Source organism: Aquila chrysaetos, chromosome 20 (assembly GCF_900496995.4).
Source record: "Aquila chrysaetos chrysaetos chromosome 20, bAquChr1.4, whole genome shotgun sequence".
Lineage (NCBI taxonomy): Eukaryota > Metazoa > Chordata > Aves > Accipitriformes > Accipitridae > Aquila > Aquila chrysaetos.
In genome coordinates, this window is record NC_044023.1 from 4,074,209 (window position 1) to 4,098,626 (window position 24,418).

The following is a 24,418-nucleotide window of genomic DNA, read 5'->3' on the forward strand; positions in this document are numbered from 1 at the left end:
GCACAGCTCCATAGTTCAGTACAGATCTAATAATCTCATCTCACTCTTGGTGCCACACTGCTTTCCATCCTGCTTCAGCACGAGCTGAATAAGCTTCCATCTGCCTAGACATGCATCGACATATTTTTGGGTGCTAGCTCAGGCAGGAGAGGCTAACAGCAAAAGAGCAGAGTTAGCCCAGTACTCACACCAGAGAGCAAGCGGCAGCATTACAAGCAACAATGCCAACCCCTAGACACGAGGAAGAGTGACAGCTGAACACACAGCATCTCTAGTTAGAAGATGAATGTCCAGGGTATGTGTCAATCAACAAGTTTGGTGACATAGTTCTGTGCATGTGAGCATAAAAAACTTCTTTGATATATGCCATAATATCAACTTATTCTGCTGTTATCTCACTCTCTGGGCATAACTACCACCAATGAGTATTTTGTACTAACAGCAGCATGGAAATCAACATCCCACATTGGCAATGAACTCGATTTACAGCTGGTTTGGTTACTGTATAAACAATCAGTGGTGCTGAAGGGTTAGAGGTCAAGACAATGTTTTAGCTCTTCAGATACATTTTGGTTTATGTCCACCGAGAGACAGGCAGCAATGGTTGACAAAAGTACTAGTGTGCAAATATAACAATAATAGCACATTAACTATTCACAGGAAGAGCTAAATACCATTTATATCCTGGGAAGTGCTTAGTGTATGTATAAACATACTCGTTCACTCTCTCCTGCTCACCCTGTACCTTCTATGAGCACCCTAAAGATATACTGAAAAACTAGCAAATTCAGTGTCTTGATACGTAGCAGCATTAGCATTAGAATTTCCCATGTTGGCAAGAACACCGGGGAAAAAAAGTCTCTAATTACATATTAAGTCCGCAAAATTGGTACTTCATCACTAGCCAGCAAAATTCACAAACGTCAACAAAAAATCTGACTAGTCATGTGTATAAGTCTAGTAGCAAAAGACTGGAAGCTCATATAAAAGATACTTTGATCCTTTTTAACAGCCACTTTAACATTTAGCTGCCACTTTCTAATTTTTTTGTCTTGAATTCTAGGACAAGCAGAACCGCAACATAACTAGAATTTTTTTGTCCAAAATAGAAACTTAAAAAGATAGATTATAGCTAAAAGTTAAAAAGAACAAGAAGTACTGAAGGAGATTTCAAAGCTACGCAAATGAGTTTTGAATCTTCTTTCTTCCTCTATCCCACTCCTATACGAAAAAATATTCTAAGCAAGAAGTGTTTCACAGACTACACTCCTCTCAGAGTTAAATTTCGTTCTGCCTTTTTTTTTTTTTTTTAAGGCCAACCGTATGCTCTATTTAGTTCTGCCTTCCCACTCACGCACAACACTTTAAAATTTACAAGTTACAGTGATATCAACTGCTTTGATAAAATTTATTCCCTCTCCCAACAAATCTTGCTTCTTTAACCTTCGGCCATTGCAGTTACCATAAAGCTATTACTATCAGGTTTCACACACACATTGAAGTCCACCAGCGTGGATAGAAAAGTTCATTTAAAGCATATAATCAGCCAAAAAAAAAGCAGGAGGTGATGTGACCCCTCTAAAGGGAAGCTTTGCCCATGCACGTGTCTAGTCACAGTTCCATGAAATAGATTTCAAGACTTGCTAAGACATTCTAGAACCATCAGCTTTTGCAGCTAGAAATACCAGTATGTCCCAGAAAAGGCTGCTGTAACTAGCACACAGATGTTCAGTCAGAAAATTAAGTGTGCTTTTGACAAAGTTTTTAAGAGTATTGCACAGTAAGCTGAGGCATTAAAATAATATATTCATTAAGATCACTTTTCAGTATAAAAGCAATTCAAAACCAGCCTTTTCTAGTACAGTAATATTCCCCCCCAGTGAGATCAACTTTTCTCAAAGGACTGTAAGGCAGCTTGCACACAGTGCAAGCATACGCTGAAATCCCATGTCCTACATGCTGCAGTGAGATAAGTGGAAAAAAAGTATGTAAGAGGAGGGGGAAGGAGGAGAGAGCAGACAAAGGCTTTTATTTGTATTTCTGTCTATGTTCTTGCTTCTGCAGGAGCAAGAGTCCTGAAGTATTAATCCTGCTTTCCAGAAATGACACCAACAGGCAATTTTGAGTTATCATTGTGAAATGTGGGCTAATTTTAGGATGAATGACATGCTATTAACTTGAATGAAATTATACCTGTTTACACCAAAAGTAAAATATAATGTGTTTTTTACAGTTTTCAAGCAAATATTTGGTTAAACTGGTTTACAACAATGCACTGAAAGGCACTGTAAAATAACAACATGTCACTTCTGTCACCTACAGTATCCATTTAAATCATAATTTTTACATAAATAAAAGTGCCAGAGAATACCTTCAAGGGTCCTAGATTAAAGGTTTTTGAGAAATCCATAACCACCCAAAATAAAAAAAAATTACTTCTTTTTTTTTTTTTTAAAGCGAGCCGAAGCTTCTGCATTATGTATGCCCAGTAGAAATACCTTTGCCTCAAATCAGTTGAAATCATCAATCTGGGGCAAAAGAGAAAATTAAGCACTTGAGAAAAAAAAAAAATTTACAGCTTACCACCCTCGACCCCAGGACCCTAAACCTTATTTTACGCAATAATTCCCAAGTATTAATGTTGTCCACTAGCATTCTATAAGAGCAACTAATCTCCTTAGCTGAAATCCACTGTCTGGAAAAATTGAATATACTGTGTGAACAGTTTGAAATTACAACATAAACTGCCAGAGAAAGACAATGAAAGTCCCATAAAACATTCTGGAAGCAGAGAGAGGAGGGGAGAGCTAGACATGAACAGCAGAGACTAGACCAAAACAAGAACAAAAGAAGGTAAGTCTCAAGATTTGTAACACTTCCACTGAGCCTACTGCCTCACTGTTGGTATTCCCGTTCCCTTGGGAAATAGAAGATGGCACCTTCTGCACATCCTTCCTTCATCCTCTTTACAGCTTGGAATCAGAATATTCAAATGGCTTTTGCAAGTTCTTTTAAAATGCCCACTATTGCCTACAAATTCTAGTTTCTTTTCATGGGAAATGGTACTCTGCTAAGCTCAGCACACAGGCTCCTGCAGCCACAACACCGGGGTTTACAACAGATCGGGTTATGTCCTTGCTGGGTGTCAGTACCTTTTTAATGCCAGCACTTGCTGCGAACCACTGGAAACTGGAGAAACAAGGGAACAAATGGGAAAGGGAAAAGCAGTCTGGGTGGGGTGAAATTCTGACCCAATTCAAGTCAGCTGTTATTGATTTAAGTCACTAATGAGCAAAAAACAACAAGCCTCATTTCCTGGTCTAGATCATTCAGTGAAATAAAATCTTCTTTTACCATTTTGATTTGAATCATTTTGGACTCTTTTGATTTTTCATGACACTTCCTTGCCTCAGAAGCCAGCTACAAACAACTAGTAACAACAGCTTGTATTAGTGAAATGAGCTCTAGCCATTAAATACACGTCCTGACAAATGCTATCTCAATGTTTTTGTGCTGTTTTTTAAAAAGTTATTTTTCTGTGTTCTGACCAATTATTCATCTGATAAGCCTCAACAGCTCACCAGGTTAGTTTCTCCTCACTAGGCTAAAATGACTAGAACTACTATTCTGGGGAACTATAGGCAAATCTTCAACAGGTACAGATACTCTCTGCTTTAGCATCTGGCTCCTCCAGGCTCTCAGAGCCCTGGCTGACATCTGTGTGGGGCTGAAAATGTTTGTTGCTCTCTAACCATATCCTGTTTCCTCTCTGAAAGGATGTACGACAGAGCATCCCCTGTTCCAGGTCACTATGGCAGCAATTTCAGAGATGTACATGCAACTTCATTGTTGCATCTCTGCCTGCAGCTTTCTTCCACTCTGCTCATATTGCGCGCCATGCTTCATTTTTAATTTGCTGAGTAGAAAACCTGTTAATTTACAATGTCTTAATTACCGTTCCTTTTGGTTTTTTTAGCATTCTCCATTTTCAAATAACAGCATCAGTTGAGTGCACAGCATGGTCCTGCTGTCAATCTGAGAGCCAGATTAAATGTATTTTGATTCATGCCCTCCCTCCAGAGCAGTGAGGAAGTGACTGTTCAGGCTTGAACTCTGTTGCACAGCCAAACACCTCCACCTGTGTCTCTGTGAAGTTCAGCATCCACCTGCGGCTGCTGGTGCAGGCAGGGGAGGCAGAGAGGGAAGGGAAAAGACCAGGGAAAGGGACAGACGTGTCCTAGGGCGCCTTCTCCTTCAACATACGCGCATGGCCCAAGAGGAGCTGAAAATACTGGTACCACTGCCCTGTACACCACCCCACAGGCTGTGTTGGAGGGAAGATGTCTGAGACAGAGCTGGTCTCCAGAGTTGGCAAGATTCGGTAACTCATGCTTGAAATAAGAGGCTATTTCTTCACTACAAAAAAAAAGGAAGAAAAAAAAAAAAAGGACATTTTGACTGGAACTTCTGGCTGCCACTCTTATAAAGAAGATTACAGTCCCATTTGTTCTTTCTAGGAAGAGTAGGAAAAGCTTCAATATTTGTAAGGTATAAAGAAGTTTCACATCAGTCATGTGAAATCCATCTAAATAAATGTTTTTAAACTCAAAGCTGATGGCACTTAGCCTGAGGTCAGTACTATGGGATCAATGCAAATAAACCTTTCCTGCCTTCAGAAGTCAGTCATGTCTACCCAAAGAGAAAAATGTTCAAGGCAGAGTCACCAAGTGATTTATAGCTGGTGGCATTACTTCATTTAAATAAAACATTCATTTAACAACGCAACACTGATTTCCTTTAAGCTGACTTACTTTTCTGTAAGAATTATTAACCAGAGGAAACATTTTTTTCCTCTTCAACCATACTGCCTCAATCCACTTTGTATTCAATCTATTTTGTATTTGGATTTTGTTTCTACTGAAAAAGAGAAACAAAAATATCTCTCCTAAAAAGTAGATTTGACAAAATTTATATCAGTGAAATACAAGCTATCAGGTAATGATAAGTCCATTCCCTGGACTGCATTCAAAATCACCCAGAAGCTACTTTGGGTTTCAGAAGAGAAGACCATTAACTTTCACTGCCTCTGGTAGAAAACCTGCTGAGAGTATGTTTCAGAAGACATTACGTTCCATCCACTAAGGGCCAGGTGTTACCTTAGCATCAAAGACAAAGGCAAGGCAACAGAGATTATTAAGAATAACTAGAAAACTACAAGAAGCTGTGCGTAGGAGTTTTGCATAGTTTAGGAGAACACAGTACAATGCACTAGGAAAAAAATAAATCACATTCCCATCAGAATACTATTTCCTTCACATTAATGAGTGTGGATAAAAAGTATCCATGTTGAATCCTTGGCAGTGCAAGTGAAAATTGTATCTGGTTGCAGGAGAAGGTACACAGGGAGTATGTTTTGTAATGTGGACTTTTGTCAAATTGCAAGTGGACTGAAAAGCCAAGTACAACCTATTAGGCAAAGGAAAAGAATCATTATGACTCACCTCCCCACTTGCCAGAAGGATGACAGACTCTTATGGAAGAGTACCTAGGAAGCATTCGATGCTGGTAAGTATTACCATTTTTCATCTCGGGGTTAATACATAATTTGGCTTATGGGACAGTGTGATTTAGGGAGGTTTACTTTTTCCCTGGATTGAAGAAGCATTGCCAAAAACGATGCTTTCCTATATACTAATACCAAGAAACCAAATGTTAATTACAAAAAACACGCACAGCAACTTATAAACAACCTTTTCTCAATGGTGATGCTGATGTGGGAATTTAAAATGAGTTTCAAATGCTCCTTACTTCATTTTTCCAGGTCCCACATTTTTCCTGCGTCTTATGAACCCAATCCAAGACATGTTTTGACCAGAATGCTCTTTAGTCACTCCTAGAATCATAAAAAGAGCAAAATACACCAGCCATATCTCAGCTCTCTCTAAATTACAGAGACAAGAGACCAAAGAAGAGACAGAAGAAGAGATGAGTGTGCACTGCAGAACATACTTAGAACTACCACATCTGAAAGATCTCCAAGTACTGCAATCAATTAATGTAAAGGGATCTTTTCAGAATGGTGCTGAAGAGGTGAATGAGTCACAGCACACAAATCCTACACATGCAGTCTAGATGGCCAGGTTATGCTGGAAAAAGTTCAAACGCAAAGAAGTGCTAAGGGAATGAAATGCTTGTTGTGACACCTGTAACACTGACCCCATATTTTATCTGATTTTTGTCCCTGTAACATAATGTCAGTGCCTTCAAGAACTGCCACAAGCCTCAGCAAAGAGGCAGCGTAGGCAGCACCAGGAGAATTTTCTTTCTAAAGGAGTCTTTTTGTGGGGGATTTGCCACTCGAACTCCCTCAGACTTTGAATGCATTTTCTAGTCCAGTTCCAACACAACTGACAATCTCTGTCTTGTGTTGAGGAATCTGGAGATGCAGCATTACCCCAGGAAACAGAATGTTAATTTTTTATGCCTCCTTTGAATGAACTGAAGCAGTGAACTTTATTCCAGGCAAGGCCCAGGTTTTTAAAAACACTAAGAAAACTAACAAGCAACCTGCTAACGCAAAACATTCCTGCAGTCCAAATGCAAACAGCACTCATTCAGAGAACGAAGCAATTGAGAGGAACTGAGCCCCAGGAAGTATACTATATCCTTCATGCCTTCTTGTGCAGACCATAATAAACACAAAGCACTCTGCAGGTGCTGATGGCCATGAAGACTCTAACCTTCAACACGCACTGTGGATGTGCACAATTATTCAAAGAGGTCTGCAAGAAAATGAAGGAAGGGACTGTGCAGTTCCTATATACAAACAAACAAATCTCATTCTCTCTAGCCATTATCCCCAGGATCTGACTTTTTTAACTGCATCTTCACTATGGCAGGTCTTAACAATTTTCCCCGTGTCTTGTCATTCTCTTATAACTACTTGTGAAACTCTAGCAGCAACACATGCTGCACCTGGTGTTACAGCCCACAAATCAAAACACATTACCGTAAATAAAAAAAACCAACTCACTGTTTAAAGAACACACACATGCAGCCAAATTAGAAGAGTATTTGCCATATTCCCACTTCATCCCCCTTGCAATAATTGTATTTCATGTACCACAAAAAGCTAAGGAAACTGAGCTCCTTATCTATAAAAACTACTGTACTTCTTTTCTCAAAGATTTGTCTCCAACAACAACCAAACGTCACATGAGTGAAAGTCTGAATGATATTGCACTCATGTGATTCTGTTTCTATGCAGGCTAAACCTCTCTTTTCTGTTTTGCATGACTCCACAAGCTTTTTTGAGATTTAAGAACTAATCCTATTTCACCAAAACATTTTTGTTTGCCTCAGATCCAGTTCCCCCCCCCTCCTTTATTGGCAGTGGAAGTTTGGATTCTTTTCAGTTAGCAAGCAGAGGAATATGGGGAATACATTTACATTTTTTAAAAACTTTTGGAGAATAAGTAAAGGATGTTGGTTATAGCTCTTATGAGAATTTTAGGTCTTTAAATCTGTCTCGTAGGTGTTCTGTTTTGGAGATGACTTACTTCCAAACATGTGGCACATTAGAGGGTTATTTAAAATGCTTATAAATCTAGAAGTGTATAAAACTAGAAGCATTTACTAGAGCTAAGACGACTGTCATTTGAACAGACACTACCCACCACACAGTTGTGTCAGTAACTTTTTCTGACAGCTACTGTTTTCACTATAAGGTTTGTGAAAATTACACAATTCTTGCTACACTGCCCTCGTGGCAATGCTGTTGCCCCATTCTCTTAGTTTGTTATTGCTTTCCAACATAGAGGTAATCATACAGACATTTTACCATAACATTTTGTGGATTATCTGATGGAGAGAAATGGTGTTCATTCTTCCTCTCTGTTAGGCTTAGAGGTGTTTGGGAAACATTTACTGGAGAAAATTCTAATTTGATTTTCTAGGTAAGTCATTCATCCCTTGCTGTTCTTCTTGTGAGAGTTCAAATCTGGGAAAAAAAAAATAAAATCATTTTTCTTCTGGATATTGGTAAAACATACCTGCGGGGTCTGAATGTACCAGCAAAACTCTGGTCTTATTTTTCCCATGCATCACTGGGAGACAAAGTTAATTGGATAGCTGGATAAAAAAAACATGATAGACAATATTGATCATCTACAATAGTTAGTCAGTGGCCGTCAAGTAGTGTTGAGAACTCACAGCAAAACTTTCTCTGTATAATTCAAACTATTTCTCCTTGCTTTCATATTTGGAGACCTTGAGCAGATCCAAAGATGAATCATTGCTAGAGTTCAGCTACATTACAAGACTGTGGCAATCAGCGATGCCATTTCAGTGATTTACACAGGCAATTCTTCTCCAGAAGAAATGGAGAGAGGAAAAGTGCTGCGATGAGCTCATTGCTCAGCAGAAGATTTTAATGGAAGGAAAAGAAAGAAAAGCCAAGTCTGAGCCAGGAATATGCCCAGATGAATATGCAAATAAGAAATTTGTGGGCAGACATTTTCTCTGGATTTTTTGACAAATAATATTTGGCCTGTGAAAAGCCTGCCTAACAGCTACATTAGGCAGGGCTGCGGGAGAGCTAGGAGATCAAAGCAGAGAGACTTTGTATTTAAAACCAGGAATGATGATTAACAGATACACAGAAGTCTTCAGAGCAAATTACAGGAAATGCCACTGAGCAACATAGTCAATGCTGTACATGAGGTATAACTAACAGCTTTATATTGCACCTTTTCTCATCCTCTACACTGATATCTCCCTGCCTGAAATTTAATTTCAGCAACTCTTCATTAAGTATTTCTTCCAAAGTTAAACAATTTCAATCCAAGTCTGCAACGGCAGAATTTCTAACAACTATAGCAAAACAAACAAAAAAATCTTTTAGAGTACTTATCAGATAAAAGCATATATGTTGCTTTTGTTACACACATCATATAATAGCACACAGAGCTACTGTAATAATCAGATGGTGGGAAATGCCCTGGATGAAGAAATAGATGCATTTATTTTAGATGAAAGCCACTGGCATAGAGCATGGTTCTACTCTATTCTGAATTATGTATGTGTGCATTTCTTGATGAGCCTAAAAATAATACATGGTTTAGATTTTAATCCATTTTGAGAATTAGAATATGAACAAACAAATATAGACATCTTAGATTTTTCTACTTTCAGTACTTACGGAAGGGGTTGTCCATATCACTTATCATGCAGTCATTTTTGAAGTAAATGGACTGCGTTTTCTTAAGAAGTCAGTCAAACTGCAGTCAAATGAAAACCTCAGTAAAGAGCATGTCATTCCTCCAAAAGACATCCAGTTAGCAGAGGAACATTTTGCAGAAGTCAATGGGATCAGTAATAATAGAGCCAGCAAGCTGCAGGAAAAATTAAGTGTGTCTTGGGGATAGCTGGGGAGTGCAGGAGCAGGAGAAAGAGGTCATAACTAAAACTAATTATTATTTGAAGTTATATTTGACCAAGAGGCTAAGCTGGGAAAAATGTGAGAGCAGAAGTTTCAGAATATAAAACATCTCATTTTGAAATCAAAGTGAAAGATTTCTTTCTGGACAATTTAATGTTTCATGTTAAAATACTTTTATAACGTTACCTTTTCATTTCAGAATTCACCTGATTTTAAGAAAATCTGGAAAACATTTAGTTTTAATTGAGCCAGCAAATATTTTAGGCTGAAAAGCAAAGCCTTATAGATTGTTTTGCCAACAATTCTGTAATTGCTGCTTCAGTTCAATTCTGGTTTTGTTTCTTGCAAAATATTTGGTTCAGCCACTGAGAATATGAAAGCAAACAAAATTTACCAACTTTACCTCAGCAATAATTCACAATGATTTTAGTCCAATGTGGAATGCAAGTGTGCTCCTCATAGCCAGGTAAAATCATCAGTTAAGATTCTTACAGTATAGATGCTTATATGATTAACGTAACACCGCCATTAGTTGGTACCTACACTGGCAGGCATGGCTAAGAGGTATCTTTCAGGACTCAGGTGTGTTCACCTTCTCCAAGCTGAAAACAAAACTTCAGCAGGGATAAATAAGGCAAAGGACTTTCATTTTTAAGTACTGCTGTTCCTAAATGCTGGTAGTACTGAAAGGGCAAAGAGTAAGACTCCGCAGCTTCCTCTAGGAAAATCTGGGCAATTGATTCCCTGTCTTTGATGCCATCAACAGGAAACTGCCTCTAAGCTCTTACCTAGGCATACAGGAAAAGCATGGGCCAAGGAAATAGTTAAGAAAGAGACAGAAAAATAACCAAAATTGCATTAAGTTTGCTTTGTATAGTGACTTCTGAGGTCTTCGCTTACAGTCTCCTCCCCTCCTCAACAATTAGCATTTGTACTTTGATTCCTTTGTGCATAGTTTGGAATGTTGAAAATAATTAATATTTTAGCAAGGATAAAAGGTTATACAGCTTGAAGTCTATTACTTACTTACAGAAGAGGTATACCCCAGAGGGCAGTTGTTAAACAAACATGCCTCCAATCCAGAAGTGGAAGGACCACTTCCAAGGATGAGAAAGCAGCTCAGTCATTATTCATTTTTATTACAGTGGTACCCAGGCACTGCATAAATATTATTTCTGTCTCAGTAGTCTCTTGCTGAGCAAACCAACAGGATGCCAATTAGTGATCACTTTCTAATCTTATTTTTAGTTCTCAACTTTAAACATCTGTTTACTGGTAAACTGACCAAAGTCTCTTTACCTACTTGAATTGTCCAAACAACATTCAGCTGAAGCTGAATCAGCAGCCTGATTGTGAATTGATAAACAGATAGATACAAATAAAATAATGGTGCCTTGTTTGTAAGCTGTTAGCTTGTGGTTTTTTCCTTCCTGGGGAGATGATATCAAAGATAGACAAATATTCAATTCTGAGGTCAATTATAACTTTTCTGATAGAATATTTTATCAAATACATTCAAGCCTCATTTCCTACAACCAGTTGTAAAGATATATTGTCCAAATAAGCTTAAGATAAGTATTAATTGAGATAAATAACTTAAACCATTTATAAAAGTAACACCTTAGGAATTGGGAAACAGGCCTGCTATAAACTTGTTTTATGAAATAGTGTGAAATTCAGTCTTTGTACCACTTTATACCATCTTAATTTATATTAATTCTTAAAGGCAGTCAGTATAAGCATACCGAAAACAAAAGAAAGCCATTAGGGAATAATACGTTTTCAAAAACTTTAAACATTATTTTATGCAGCCAAGGCACTCTGCTAATTTCAACTCATAAGAGCTAGATGATATTTATTCTTACTGTTAATACCTTTGTAAAATACAAAAAGCCAAAACAAATAAGAAAAACAGAAATCTACATACACATATATGAATGTATGTGTCCATGTACAAAGAATAAATATGCACTGTATTTCTATAGCATCTAGGCCAGATCAAATTTTTAATTATCATGCTGTATATGTAAATGTCAAGCATATTAGCAAGATGCAAAGACACCCAATCTCATACAATACAAAACATTTACATGTCAAGAAAGTGTCATGTATGTCTAATTTTCACAGTAATTTCTACTGTTTCTGTGTTCTATTCAGTAGTCAGATATGAAATGACATCTTTCAGAGAAATACTTAGTCTACTGCCCCTAAAACAAACAGAAAGAAGAAAACATTCCTTTTGTGCCCCAGGATACAGAAAACAGAAAGATTGTTTGCACTGGGTGGTAATTAAATGATACTGAGGACAGCATGTGTGTGTTTATGTACATGCACACATTCACCATTTACTCTGAGTTGTAATTAAATGGTGTTGTGTTTGTATGCACACACACTTATCTTTGCCAAATCAAAGAGCACAGAAAAACAGATCAAACAGTACAGAAAAATCAGCTAAGAGAGAGACAGAATGCATCAGGTTTTAAGCTTTCCTAAATCTTTCATGTATGAAATGGTAGTAATTAATACATGGTAACTCTTCAAAAAGCACAGCCCTGACCTGGCAACTGCAATTCATAAGGCTTTTGACTTGTTTGAATACATTTATAAAGGTTTATCTTCTCTGCTCATACAAGTAATTATTCTTCTCATTCACACCATTTATTTTAGAACTTGACATTTCTAAATTTTACCATGACACTTTGAATCATAGACACGGGGTTAACAATGTATCTAGAGCAGTACTAAACAAAACTAAGGTTACAATCTTTGCTAAAAGTCATTCACAGATTTGTAACAATCTCTAAAGCTATGCTAAGTTTATACTGGTTGCACTTCAGAGCCAGTTACACTTACTCAGCAGAAAATTCATTTTATAGTTAACACGCACAACCAAGTGACTCCATGGAGAATTCTTGTGTCTATGTTCAAAAGCATTTATTTATGCAGCAATGAAATGTCTCTATAATTACATTTTATAAATGTTTATAGCTCATCTTTCAAAACAGCTGAATAAAGAGGAATTTAACTGAAAATTAAAGGTACTTAATGCACACTGAAAAGCAGAAATTGAAAGGACTGTTTATTTGTTATAAGAGCTGTTAAGGAAGGAGAAACAGGCTGTCCATCTGAATGGACTTAGAGATTAGATTACCATTAGAATGAAGATGTATGGACAATTTTTAGTTTTTATATTCAATAGCTTAGAAACATATTCAGCTTTAATTGCTGTGTTTCTACCCTACTATTCTTGAATAACTGTTTTATTTTCTGCTTCTATATAGGAACTGCAAAAGGTCACATCATCAGTAGGGAAGGTAAAAGAATAACAAACTGATGTTTCCTAAAGGACATTTGAAATTAAAATGTGGTTTTGACACACACTACTAATGTCTCTGCTTAGCAGTATTACTGCCCTTGATAACAGTGCTTATTTTCAGGTGAGTATTTTGCCTATTGTATATTTTATGCACTAATTATCTGTAGAAGATAACATTTATTCATATTACTTTTAATTACTCTAATGTAATAGCATGGCAGTAGATTTTTAATTTATGCTGCATATTCACCTTCTGATGGTCCATTGATGGCTATGCGAGAAAGTTCATAAACTATCAGATTAGCAAAACATTTCTACTGAAATAAACCACTGAATTATCAGAAATGCAAAAGCCAATAAGCAGTAAGGAAACATTCCGAGTGTGAGCATGCCCACTCGATTTAAATGCAGTTATGAATTTGCCTTTATCTGCATTCTGCCTACAGTCTACAGAACACTACAGAAATGGAAAACCATACGTGAAATAAGTCTAGACATGCAGACAAGATAGTGGGTGCAATACACAGATTTCAGGTCTGTTTGCCATTTTCCCCACAGAGGACTCTTATGCAGATGCCCACCTTGAGTTCCACAGCGGAACAAACCAACACACAAAACCTGTAGAAAAACCACTACCACTCTCCTCTGCTTCTGGGGGGGTGTGTGTGGAGTTTGAGGCATGATGGCCAGTGAAGGTTTTGCCTCATCAGCTGCCTCTTCCTCTTATTCTCCTCAGAACTTACATTAACAATTCAATACAAATATTTTCAGAAGTTTTCAACACCCATGGCCTTATTTTTCTTTTTATCCAATACTTGAAGTAATTGGGCTAACTTCTGTCCAAGTTGAGATTAAAAAACCCAACTTTTTCACTCATACCACAAACTTTCCCCTGGTCAAGGCATTTCCTTTGCTTGCCCTGGCCCGGTTGCCTTAGGTAACAATACTGTCAGCTCGTGTGGTCTATTCAATCCTAACTTTCTAAATGCTAATTTTCTTCCAGTTTCCAATATTGCAAGACAGGGGAAGTAAAGCTGGATTCTGAGAAATGCAGTCACTAAACACACTCTTTTGCACTTGAGAATCCAAGTTCATAATCTGTCAAGGATTTCCCTGCATGCTCTTTTGAAAGAGCCTTGGGAATATAATTCATTTCCTATGCCTTCATCCACTTCACACAGTCATTAGACCTGAAACTTTTCACAGTGAAAACACATACCATACACTGAACTCTGCTGTCTGTAGAGATACATCTCATATTTGTAGCATTACACAAGTGTCAGCCACATTGTCCTAAATAACTAGTTCAGACGGCATTCCCTTCACTGCCCAGAGAATAGATTATAGAATACCCTAATCTGGGACTAGCTAATTTTATAACCTTGCTGTTCCTTAAAAAGTCTTTCATGTACATCAAGTATTTTTTAAAATTAGCCTACCAGCAAAGGTGAATCTTCTTAAGTCTACAATTAGAATTATTGTTTGGAGGGTTTATTCTAACCCCAGTTTCTACTCACCATAACTGCACTGGAATTCAGTATAACATAGCTGATAAGAATGCCTTATTCATGGTGTTTTGATATTAAGTTTGAGTTTATCTAACAGAATGTGGATTTAATTCCTAGAGGAAAGGTCTCTTTCAAAAAAAAAAAAAAAAACAAACAAACCAAACCCCCCCCCCAAAACCCCCCCAAAACCCAACCAAAAGACCAGAAAAATGCTGAATACTACTACTTGATTTCTGTAATCTGTTCTAGTAAAATGGCACCACAGAGCATATCAAGGCTTAAACTTAATACGTACTTTCTTCATATTCAGCCACTTTTCTCAAGTTCATTAAACGATTCTGTGTCTGTAAACTTGCTGGCAACTGGATACTTCACTTTATACGCACTTCCTGCCCCAGTGAGTTTAAATGCTATTTTACACTCTCAATTGAACATTAAAAGGGCAATATTACTCACTAGGAATTTCATGCAGCTGTATTAATGCTGACTACTCTAGCAGAGAACTGGCTTCCAAAGCAGCCCCAGAATTATCTTGTAGACATTATTATCAAGAAACTGAAAAAATCCTAATCAGGTTACTCCTTCCAAAAATGAGGAAGTAGGCAAAAGAAAAATTGAGGGTTTGTTTCTTTTTAAAGTAACATTTGGGGTATTTTTTTTTTTTTCCACACAATTATGAAGGATTTTACTTTTTTTAAAAGGAGACCCAAAAATGAAACAGAAGCTCATTTTGCAGTATTATCTGACTCCAGGAACGACAACTTGTAAGGAAACGATCAAATATCATGGAGATGATGCACAGAAAAACTTGTGCCAGAAACAGAAGATTAAATTAATTGATTTAATAATCTGTCTGTATCATCACAGCCAAGTACTCATCTGTAAAAAGCATACCCTTTTGGTGCCCCACTTGCTACAGAGTTCTAGCACCATCCTCAATGAAACTGGTGTCTTCTAAGATGAAATCTTCAGCCTGCAGCCTTCCTTACTATTTACAGTTGGACAGGGTTTCACAAATATTTATAGATAGGAAGCACTTCACAGAAGTTCCTTGTAATTCCTAGTTCTACATATGTGAAAAGTTATTTGTCCTTCAGAAAGCTAAGATATTATGTGTATTAATAGGTATCTTCTGAAGTATATTTTTAATGTATGTTGTATTTAAAAAATAAGCCTTTACCTTATAATGATCTCAAACAGCTATTCATATAAACAACAAATAATGTTTTGTTATTTCTATGAATACAGCAAAGATTACCACAGCTGGACTAATTTGCGAAGAACTTCAATTCCTACCAACCCTCGTGGTGCTAAAAAGCATCTTGGATAACAGACTGAAAAAAAAGAGGAAAAAACCCCACAACTTTAAAATATTCTGAATTTCTCAGAACAAAGATATTTTGACCACTGTTACCATACCTTTGAACCTCTACGATCCTGCTGTGTAAGAATGAGAAAAGTGAATATGAAAAGATGCCATCAGTCCCATGAGACTGTTGTAGACACACAGTAGCTGATACATGAACGTAGCTGAGGGAAACCTGCCTTCCACCTTCAGGAAGAATTTGAAATGAGAATATAAATTGCTCTGAGTTGGCAGATACATTTTTTCCTCCCTTATCAATCTTACTCTCATATTCCTATGCATACACTTCTACATACGCTTCCATATTCACTTGTCAGTTATCTCAAACAGAAAGGAAGCATCTAGGAAAAAGCCACAGTACTGGATTGGAGGCGGGGAGAACTTAAAACCAAGCTTCCAGGTCATCACTGCCTCTGCAAGTTGATTACTCAACTCCCTACTAATCTGCTGCACAATGCAATTTGATTTCAATTTCCCAAGGAGGTGGAGGAAGGGAGAGAGGAGAATGTATCCAGCTGATGAAGCCCTGCTTAGGTTAAAATCTGTTGAAAGCTCTCTGCAGAGAAATGCGCAGAAGGGATTGTAGAGGAAATAATGACTGTTCATGTTTCCCCACTACATTTTCCTTTATTTAGTTAACAAAAATATTTAATAATCATTATCATTTTGTTAAACTTTACTCACAATATCGTCTAACGCATACCAAAATCCTCTCTCAGAAAAAATTATTTTTTTCTAATAGGAATAGAATGTGATTCAGTTTCTTGGATTTTTTTTCTTAATCAAAAATTGTAACATTTTGGTAATTAAAATTAGTAGTGGTACTTGATATATAGCTTAAAAAATATTTTTCCTTCTCCTGCAGGCAAGATTTAAATGCCTCTGGCACCATCACTGGACTAAATAATTAAAGAATTTATTTGCCACGCTACCTTAACAAAGCAGCTCTTGAACATTTCATTCAAAACACTGAACTTATTTTCAGTGTTTTGAAGAGGAAGCTTGACTGAGACTTATATTTTGCAAAATTGGTTTGCTTCATTACTTGTACATTTCAACATTAGATCATCAAACACCTCATCAGTTTACTTCCAATTTAATCTGTCATTTCCACAGCAATATCCTATTGGAAGTTACTCAGTCTGCATATTTGACGAAGACCAGCTCATTAGTTTCTTATCTACCAACCTGCTTAATTACATCACATAGTATAATTTCATTAATTTCAACAGAATTTTTATGTCATTCTATAGACTGATTTTCCTATTTTGATCCTGGTTCTAATAGATATTTTGAACCTTGCTACAGAAACTGCCATCCACACAGTATGAAGTTCAAAAAGATAAAGCTCATTTTGTATATCTTAAAGTGCCAAATGCAGCACACGAAGTAAGAGAACATTATGACATTAACCATGACTCGTAACAGTTGGCCTTTGAATCAGATCAAAATGGTACTTCTTCAAAGCTATATCTGCTCTAATCAAATATAATGTAAAGCAACAAGGGACTTTCACTCAAATATTTACAGAGGCGTGTTTTTAATTATACAATTGAAATATTTCAACTTTATTACACTGGGGAGATTTACATGAGCTTATTATGACTTTATAGACTTGATCTGGTTTAAATTATGAAACTCCTTTATAACTTCCTATGTAAAGATCCAGATTAGAATTTCTTTAATCAGCTCAAAGGTGTAACACTTGAATTAACCATTCTTACAGTGTACTTTTCCTGATAGGGACATAATGCACACACACGAAATAGGTACACAGATTTGCTCAACAGAAAAACAGTGAAATAAACAAAGGAAAGGCAGTGTGTTCTAGCACTGTGACTGATAGGCAATTAGCACTAGGTATGACTTGGGCTGTACAGACTTCTTTTTAAAGAGTCCCAGTACTTCAAAGACTTATTTTTGAAAGTGGTCTTTCACTTGCCACATATATATCCACTTTCCACATATATATGTCCGCCAAATCACAATGGTAATTCTGTTTCATTAAAACATCAGAACATTGTTTGGTCAAAACTTCACTTTATCAAAAGTCCAACTACTCACTACTTACCTACCTACTTCACTCAGATTTCCATTGGAAAGAAAAATTAAAAAAAGTATCCTAGCTGTGAAGGTGACTCTCATAACTAATATACTGAAATGCATTTGGGGAATCCTGGGTCTGATTAATTTTGAGTGATCTGAGATGTGAAAGTTGTGCTGTCAATCAGAGCAGGAACTTGGGGCAGGTTTCTCAAAAGCCAAGTCTGTACCTCAGAATCCCTGACAAGGGAGTGACACATTGAAGTTTCCATCCCAATGGAAATGTAAGTTTTATAACCTCCACACTCCTACAAATGAAAAAAACTGTCTGGTTAGTTGTATATGTCCATGTTATAAAAAAGCAGGATGCATTGTATTTTCATTATTTTAGCCTGATCGAGAGACACTTAAGTATCGCCTTCTGATCAATCCAGCCAGTGGTCACAACAACTGGTAACATTATGTGGAGCCTTTTCAGAGACAAGATGACTAAAAATAGCTGTCAATAAATAGGATACCTGTAGAATAGTTTCAAAAGTGACTAATGCTTTGAAAAATTGAAATGGTTAACTAGATTTCATTTTAAGAAAACAAGTTCTAAATATTTTCTGAGAAAATAAGCCTTTGTAAGAGGTCTTATGTAGGTAACTCAAAAATTGAGAACCAAAATGGTCTTTACATGTATTTGAAAACTACTGGACAGAGTGCTAACTGGGGTACCTGGATCGAGAAGCCCAGATTTGAATTCCTGAGTACAGACTGCTTCACTAAGGTCATGAGGAAAATCCTCGTTGTATTAGTTTTACTGAGAAATTGGAAATTCACTTTAGTAGATAATGCAGGTCCTACTGTTACAAAGGCAGCAGTTATCATTAAGTCTGATCAATTTGCAAACACCAAAAGAACACAGTTTTTGGAATATCAGAACACAATTACTCTCTAATACTTTAATGTCCAATAGTTCTCTAAGTTAATTGGTCAGTGCACAATGTCAGAAACTTTATTGAAAATATTATGCCAGAAAGGCTTACAGCATACCATTTTCCTGTGAAGAAAACTATCCCTCTCTCCAGGTCTGTCTGTAGATACAGCCCCTAATTCAACAAAGTACTTAGGCCTGATGTTTAATGCTTTATTTCAGCAGAATTCAAATGCACATGTAAGTGCTTTGTTGAACAAGGAGGGATTTAGGCATATGCTTAAGTACTTCACTGAACTGGGACCATGCTACTATTTATAGAAAGCTTTTTGTTCCGGTTTTATTGTTCAACACTTATAGTCATCCTATGGCTTTTCCTTCTGTATACCTTCCCCTCACACAGCAAAGCTTTTAGGGCTACAATTTTCTTCCAGAAGTCATAGGTTTAAAATCAGAATGGATATCATAAGCTCCTCCAATCTCATATTTCTTTCACCATATTTACACAGAAATATGCAAAAAAAAAAAATTAGGCTGAATCATAGGAAAGTTATGAAGCCAGAAGTCATATATAATAATGGGTTGAAAAAGCCTTTCCCCCCCCTGCACTGAAAAAAGCATTCACATAGGAACTAAACACTAACATATGCACCCTTAAGTGTTCATTCCAACTTCTGCAAGCGTCCTTCAGTATGCAATACTCTGTTCCACAGATGAAGAAATTCAGGCAGGGTCATATCTGAAGCAGAATTTTATTCAACTTGAAAAGACATCAGTGCTGTACACCCATTGCTGCTGCAGAGAGGCAGACTGCTAACAGGACTGCATGGTGTCATGAGAAGACAAAAATACTTCCAAATGACTCCCAGTTCAACAGCAGTACCTCTGTATTTTCATTTAGAAAAATATCTCTCTCCATTGCAGAGGGATCTGGACCTATCAGCTCATCTTTCAGTGATAATAAACATATTTTCACAAATCTTTGTTTCGATTAACCAATCTCTTTTCACAGATATTGATATGATAACAAAAATTCCACATCTCCCTAAAAATCTCTAAATATTGTATCTGTTTTATTACCAATACCAGTGATGCACTGCTGTTCTTTTATAGATTTTATGTCCCTCACATACTTATACATGGGGCTTCTATTTTTTATATTTATACACAGATTATCCAAAGACAGTGCTGTGCTTCTGGGATGCTTGAAAATCTGGTTGGATAAAACTGGTAGGTTTAATTGACATCGCTCTGTTCAAACAGATGTAAAAGGCATGTTTCCATCCAAATCAATATCAAATATAAGACTGTTTAGGAATTCAAATGGTTTAAGGGAAAAGGATTCATCTAGATATTTTTTGAGGATGGAAAGAGAGAGCTAAAATGAAAGAGGAGAGGCAGGCAGTAAAAGACAAAGAAAGAGAAGGAATGATGAAAACAGCCAGCTCCTCAGTGGTGCGTAACAGCAAAGGCTGCGGCATCGGACATCCCTGTGCACTGATGGAGGGAAGCTGGGAGGGAAGGCTGGGCACTGCTGCTGTTTCATTTGATGCAGAGCCCATGCTGCACAGCAGTAATAGCTACTGCATAGCCCACCTCCCACTTCCCTTCCAAGGAAATCCACCACTGAGCTTTTGCTATGGAAAGCTGGCAAAGAGAAACTCACTTTGCCTGATTCTTCCTGCGCTCAGGGGAATGGGGTCTTATACATCCTTGTAAATACTTGTACATAAACAGCATCAAAGAAGAATCCATCATCCATTTCTCCTGTAACTCATGACTTTCAACTGTGGCTACCTAGATGCATTGGAAGGGGGAAAATTATCCCTCAAAAGCACATTATTTCATCAGAGCACTCTAACAACGTAACCCAAAGCCACTAAAATCAATGAGAGAAACTTTTCATCATTTTCAGGAGGTACTGAATCAGACTCCAATAATCTTCAGTTGAATTATTAATTGTAACTGGTAAGCCATTATGATGGGAAGATCTCTGTTAGTCACCAATTTAGAGTGCAATTTTCAAAAACATCCAACTTATAGATGCACAAATCCCATTGACAAGCCAACAGGACTTAAAATTCCATTTGGCTGCCATTCCTCGCCTTTTTAAAAATCCTGCCCTTAATACATTAAATATTTCTACTGCGTTATCTATAACTTATTTGACAATCAGGCCATAAATGTTACTTGGAAGTGGTCTCTTGACAAGAACGCAACACTTAGTGCCAAGTTTACAAATGTGATATTCCCTCCCTAGCGCAGAATGAAATTTTAACTGAAGGGGTATTCTGTTCTAGGCAGGTTCTTCTACTTGAAATGCACTGGTTCTCAGAATGGTGCCTGCAAGAAGAACACCAAAAAACCTGATGTTTTCACATAGAGAAGAGACTTGGTTGTTTGTGTATATGTAGAACCTACCACACTTCACTTCTCTTTAAGCAAGTGACTTTAATACTCTTTTCAAATAACTTTAGAAATATCTTGCTGATACAAACAGTGCTTTGCACTTACAACAGCATTTTCTATCCAAAATTCTTAGTAGCTTTACAAGTAGTGATGAATTAACCCTTGAAACATGCAGGTTAGGTGCATACCATAGCAGTTTAATTATTAATCTGAAACAACAGCCCAGCAAAGGCAAGCAACTTGCATGAAGGCAGAAAATGTCCCCTAACAAAGCAAGTAAAAACACACAGAGTCTTAGTTCCCCCATGCCATGCCCTAGCCATCACATACATGCATTTTTTTAATCTTTTCATGCTGCTCCCTTGAGGAGGAAACATGGTATATTATTAAGGTGGAGCTGTGCTAACAAGATAAAGGTATGAACATGGAAGAGGTTACTAACACGGCAGTTGTGTTTTATTCTGATTTAATAGGAAAGCACTGGCTGAGATTTTAAGGGCAGCAATACATTTCAAGTAAGCATTATCACAAGTCAAGAGAATTCACTAGCATATTGAAAGAAAGATGTGAAAGCAGCACAAAAAAAGAAGTGGCATTCAGGGCAGCAACTTCAGCAAACTCAGCCAAATGGTTTGTAACATCACTTGAAGAGATGATCGAGGAGTTCAGGAAAACTGATAGTTATCAACAAAGCCTGTATAAAATAGTGCAACAGATTATCTCAGTGCAGAGGGAATGTAGGAAGCATTGTAAGAAACTATTACTGTCACACCCAGAGTCTTTAAAGGCTTTGACTATCAGAAGAGATTGTACAAAAGGTGAAACAAGAGCTTTTAACAAAGAACAAGTAGAAAAGAATGGCTCTCAGGTATGATCCAGATGAGCCAACACACAAAAGGATCAACAACTAATAAGGGACATAAAAAGGCAATAGGAAAACGATCTACAAATACAGCAGAAGAAAGTGGGAGATAGAGATAAGCAGAGGTTCTAGAATTTAATGGGAAAGGACAGAAAATAACATATGGTTAAGAGAAAGCTGAAGTACTCAGTACCCTCTTCATACTCTTTTAATGTCTCCATCTAAAAGGATAATGAAAAGCAAAAAAATTTCTGAAGTGATTTTTACCAAGAAGACAGGACTACAGGCCTGAAGAAAAAAGAATAGGCTAAAAAATATCAAAAGAAGCCCATACTCAGTTTGATAGAGAATGATGAAGTTCACTGCAGAGTACTTAAGGAATTACCTAAAGCCATCCCCAAACATTAGCTATTATATTCAATAATGCACGAAGGAAGGGTAAAGTTCCCAAAGGACTGTGGAGAGGCAAAAATAGTATGCAACTTCAAAAGGAGAAGCAAGTCAGAGTCTAGAAACTGCAAACCAATCCACTTCCCTTTTATACCAAGGAAGATGCTGAAACAGGTTAAATCATCAAGATTAAGTGCCTGAAAATAATCAAATCGTCAAACCAATGAGATTTCCTTTTTCATATGGTAACCGGCCTACTAAAGAAGGAAAACCCAGTAATAGGGAATTTATACTGGCTACAGTAAGGCTTTCAGTAACTGTCCAACATGATATTTTCATGGGACAGTAGGACTGATATGAAATCACAGCTTAGCAGGGGATTGATATGAAATTGCAGCTTAGTGGGTGCACAGTTTCTTAAAAAACAAACTGCCACACAAATTAAAAGTGATTACTAAAATTCGCTGTCAATGGAATGCAATTTCACGTGGCACACTGCAAGAATATACATCACAGCTGACTGTATACATTAACCAATTTCAGTAGAGAAAAATGTTTGAGAAGTAAGCAGGTAGGGTTCATATCACTTTCAGTCCACAAGCCAACAAGATCAAAATTCAAAATAAAACTTGATATATTGAAGAACTTGTTGAAAAGTAAACTGTAAGCAGAGCAAGTGAAAATCTAGAAATCAAGTAAAAATACAAAATAGAGATAAGCTGAGTTCTGCTGGAAGGGATCTGGAAGCCATTGTAGACTATAAGTAACAAAAAGTACAATGGTATTTTTAAAAAAGGCATACGTCCTGCCAGGATGTATAACAGGAGTGCTGCACATAAAGTAACCTTTCCATTTTTCTCTGCTGTCCAGAAACTTGCAAAACCTGAGTCAAAAAAAGGAAGGAAAAAAAAAAATCACAAGAAAATTCACAGTAAATGCAACTCTGTCTTGTCATCTTATTTAGCTAGGGAGCAATAAATGTTAGCAGTGCCAAGAAAAAAAATGACAGGAACACTGTTGGGTCAGACAAAAAGCAACATAATACTGTATCTTCTGGAGGAAACAAACCTATTAACACCAACCCTCACAGACCATAATGGCATTTTCTTGTTTCTACTGCTCTCAAATTCTTTAGCAGTTGACACAGAATCAGCAGGGCTACAGTGTATATAACATTAATTTTTCAGAGTATTTAACCTTTCAAGAAGAATCATTCTACCTCTCCAAGAACGATTCTTGTGTCATTTGCATGTTTAACCAAAAATGGGCCTAGTTTTTGTCAGGGCTTTTGGACACTTGGTACTTACCGTAATTAAGAAAAACCCAATAACATGTAATAGATCTTTTCCAGATAAAGTTTTGACATTTTGTCTTTGTGTAATTACTTTCTACTATTTATAGGCCAAAACTTATGCCAGTCTTCTACTTTTAGTCCACAAAAACTGATTTAAAGCTAGTAAAATACTTCACACATTAGAAAAATGCTGGTGAACACGTAGATTTTGTAGAATGAAGCAATGCATTAAAACTGCACTTGAACTTAAGACTGAAAGTTCAATGCAGCAAAGCATTTGTATATGCACCTAATATTGCCACCAATTAGTTTTTCTTATGTAAGTTTATTTTCAAAACTACAATTTTGCTTTTACTGTGATTGTAGGCCAGCACCTAGAAATGCACAGATCAATCTCCTGAGGTGACAAAGAATCAAAATCTTATTTTTTTTTTAATAAACTGAATTTACCTTAAGCTTCAGCAATTGCTATCAACAGAATTGCAAAGAAATCTGATGATAGCAAAGAATGTTTTTCTGCTCTTGATTATCAAAAATCTCCTGATTTAATACTGCTGCTTAAAAACATTTCGAGACACCTGCTAGAATACTTTCTAGGGACCCAACAACCTATTGGGAGTTTCCAGTTTTGGTTACAGCTAACATTCCCTGAAAAAAAATTCGTATTATTTCAATCCTATTAAACATTATTAGCCTGTTTAAATAATAACAATGTTACAAAAAAGGTTTAAAACACCAAGAAAATACTTGCATCACAAAAACTGAAATGCCAGATAGTCTAATAAATGGGCCTATTTTGTATGTTCTGCTGAATGCAATCACACCTTCCATGATGGAAGATTTCCCATTAGTGGGAATAACTTCCACTGATG

General features: G+C 36.8%; 1 protein-coding gene across 2 annotated transcripts in view; it reads right to left on the reverse strand.

Annotated features, from left to right (window-relative positions):
- Positions 1 to 24,418, reverse strand: part of ATP2B2 (ATPase plasma membrane Ca2+ transporting 2) — a 441,356-nt gene that overhangs the window by 411,857 nt on the left and 5,081 nt on the right. The window contains exon 1 of one of the 2 annotated variants that reach the window (XM_029996154.2): positions 15,683 to 15,771. The exons of the other annotated variant lie outside the window; for it this stretch is intronic. The gene's annotated coding sequence lies outside the window, so the exon portion shown is untranslated. Of the gene's footprint in view, positions 1 to 15,682; positions 15,772 to 24,418 lie in introns of those variants that run through there. 2 annotated transcript variants of the gene reach the window in all.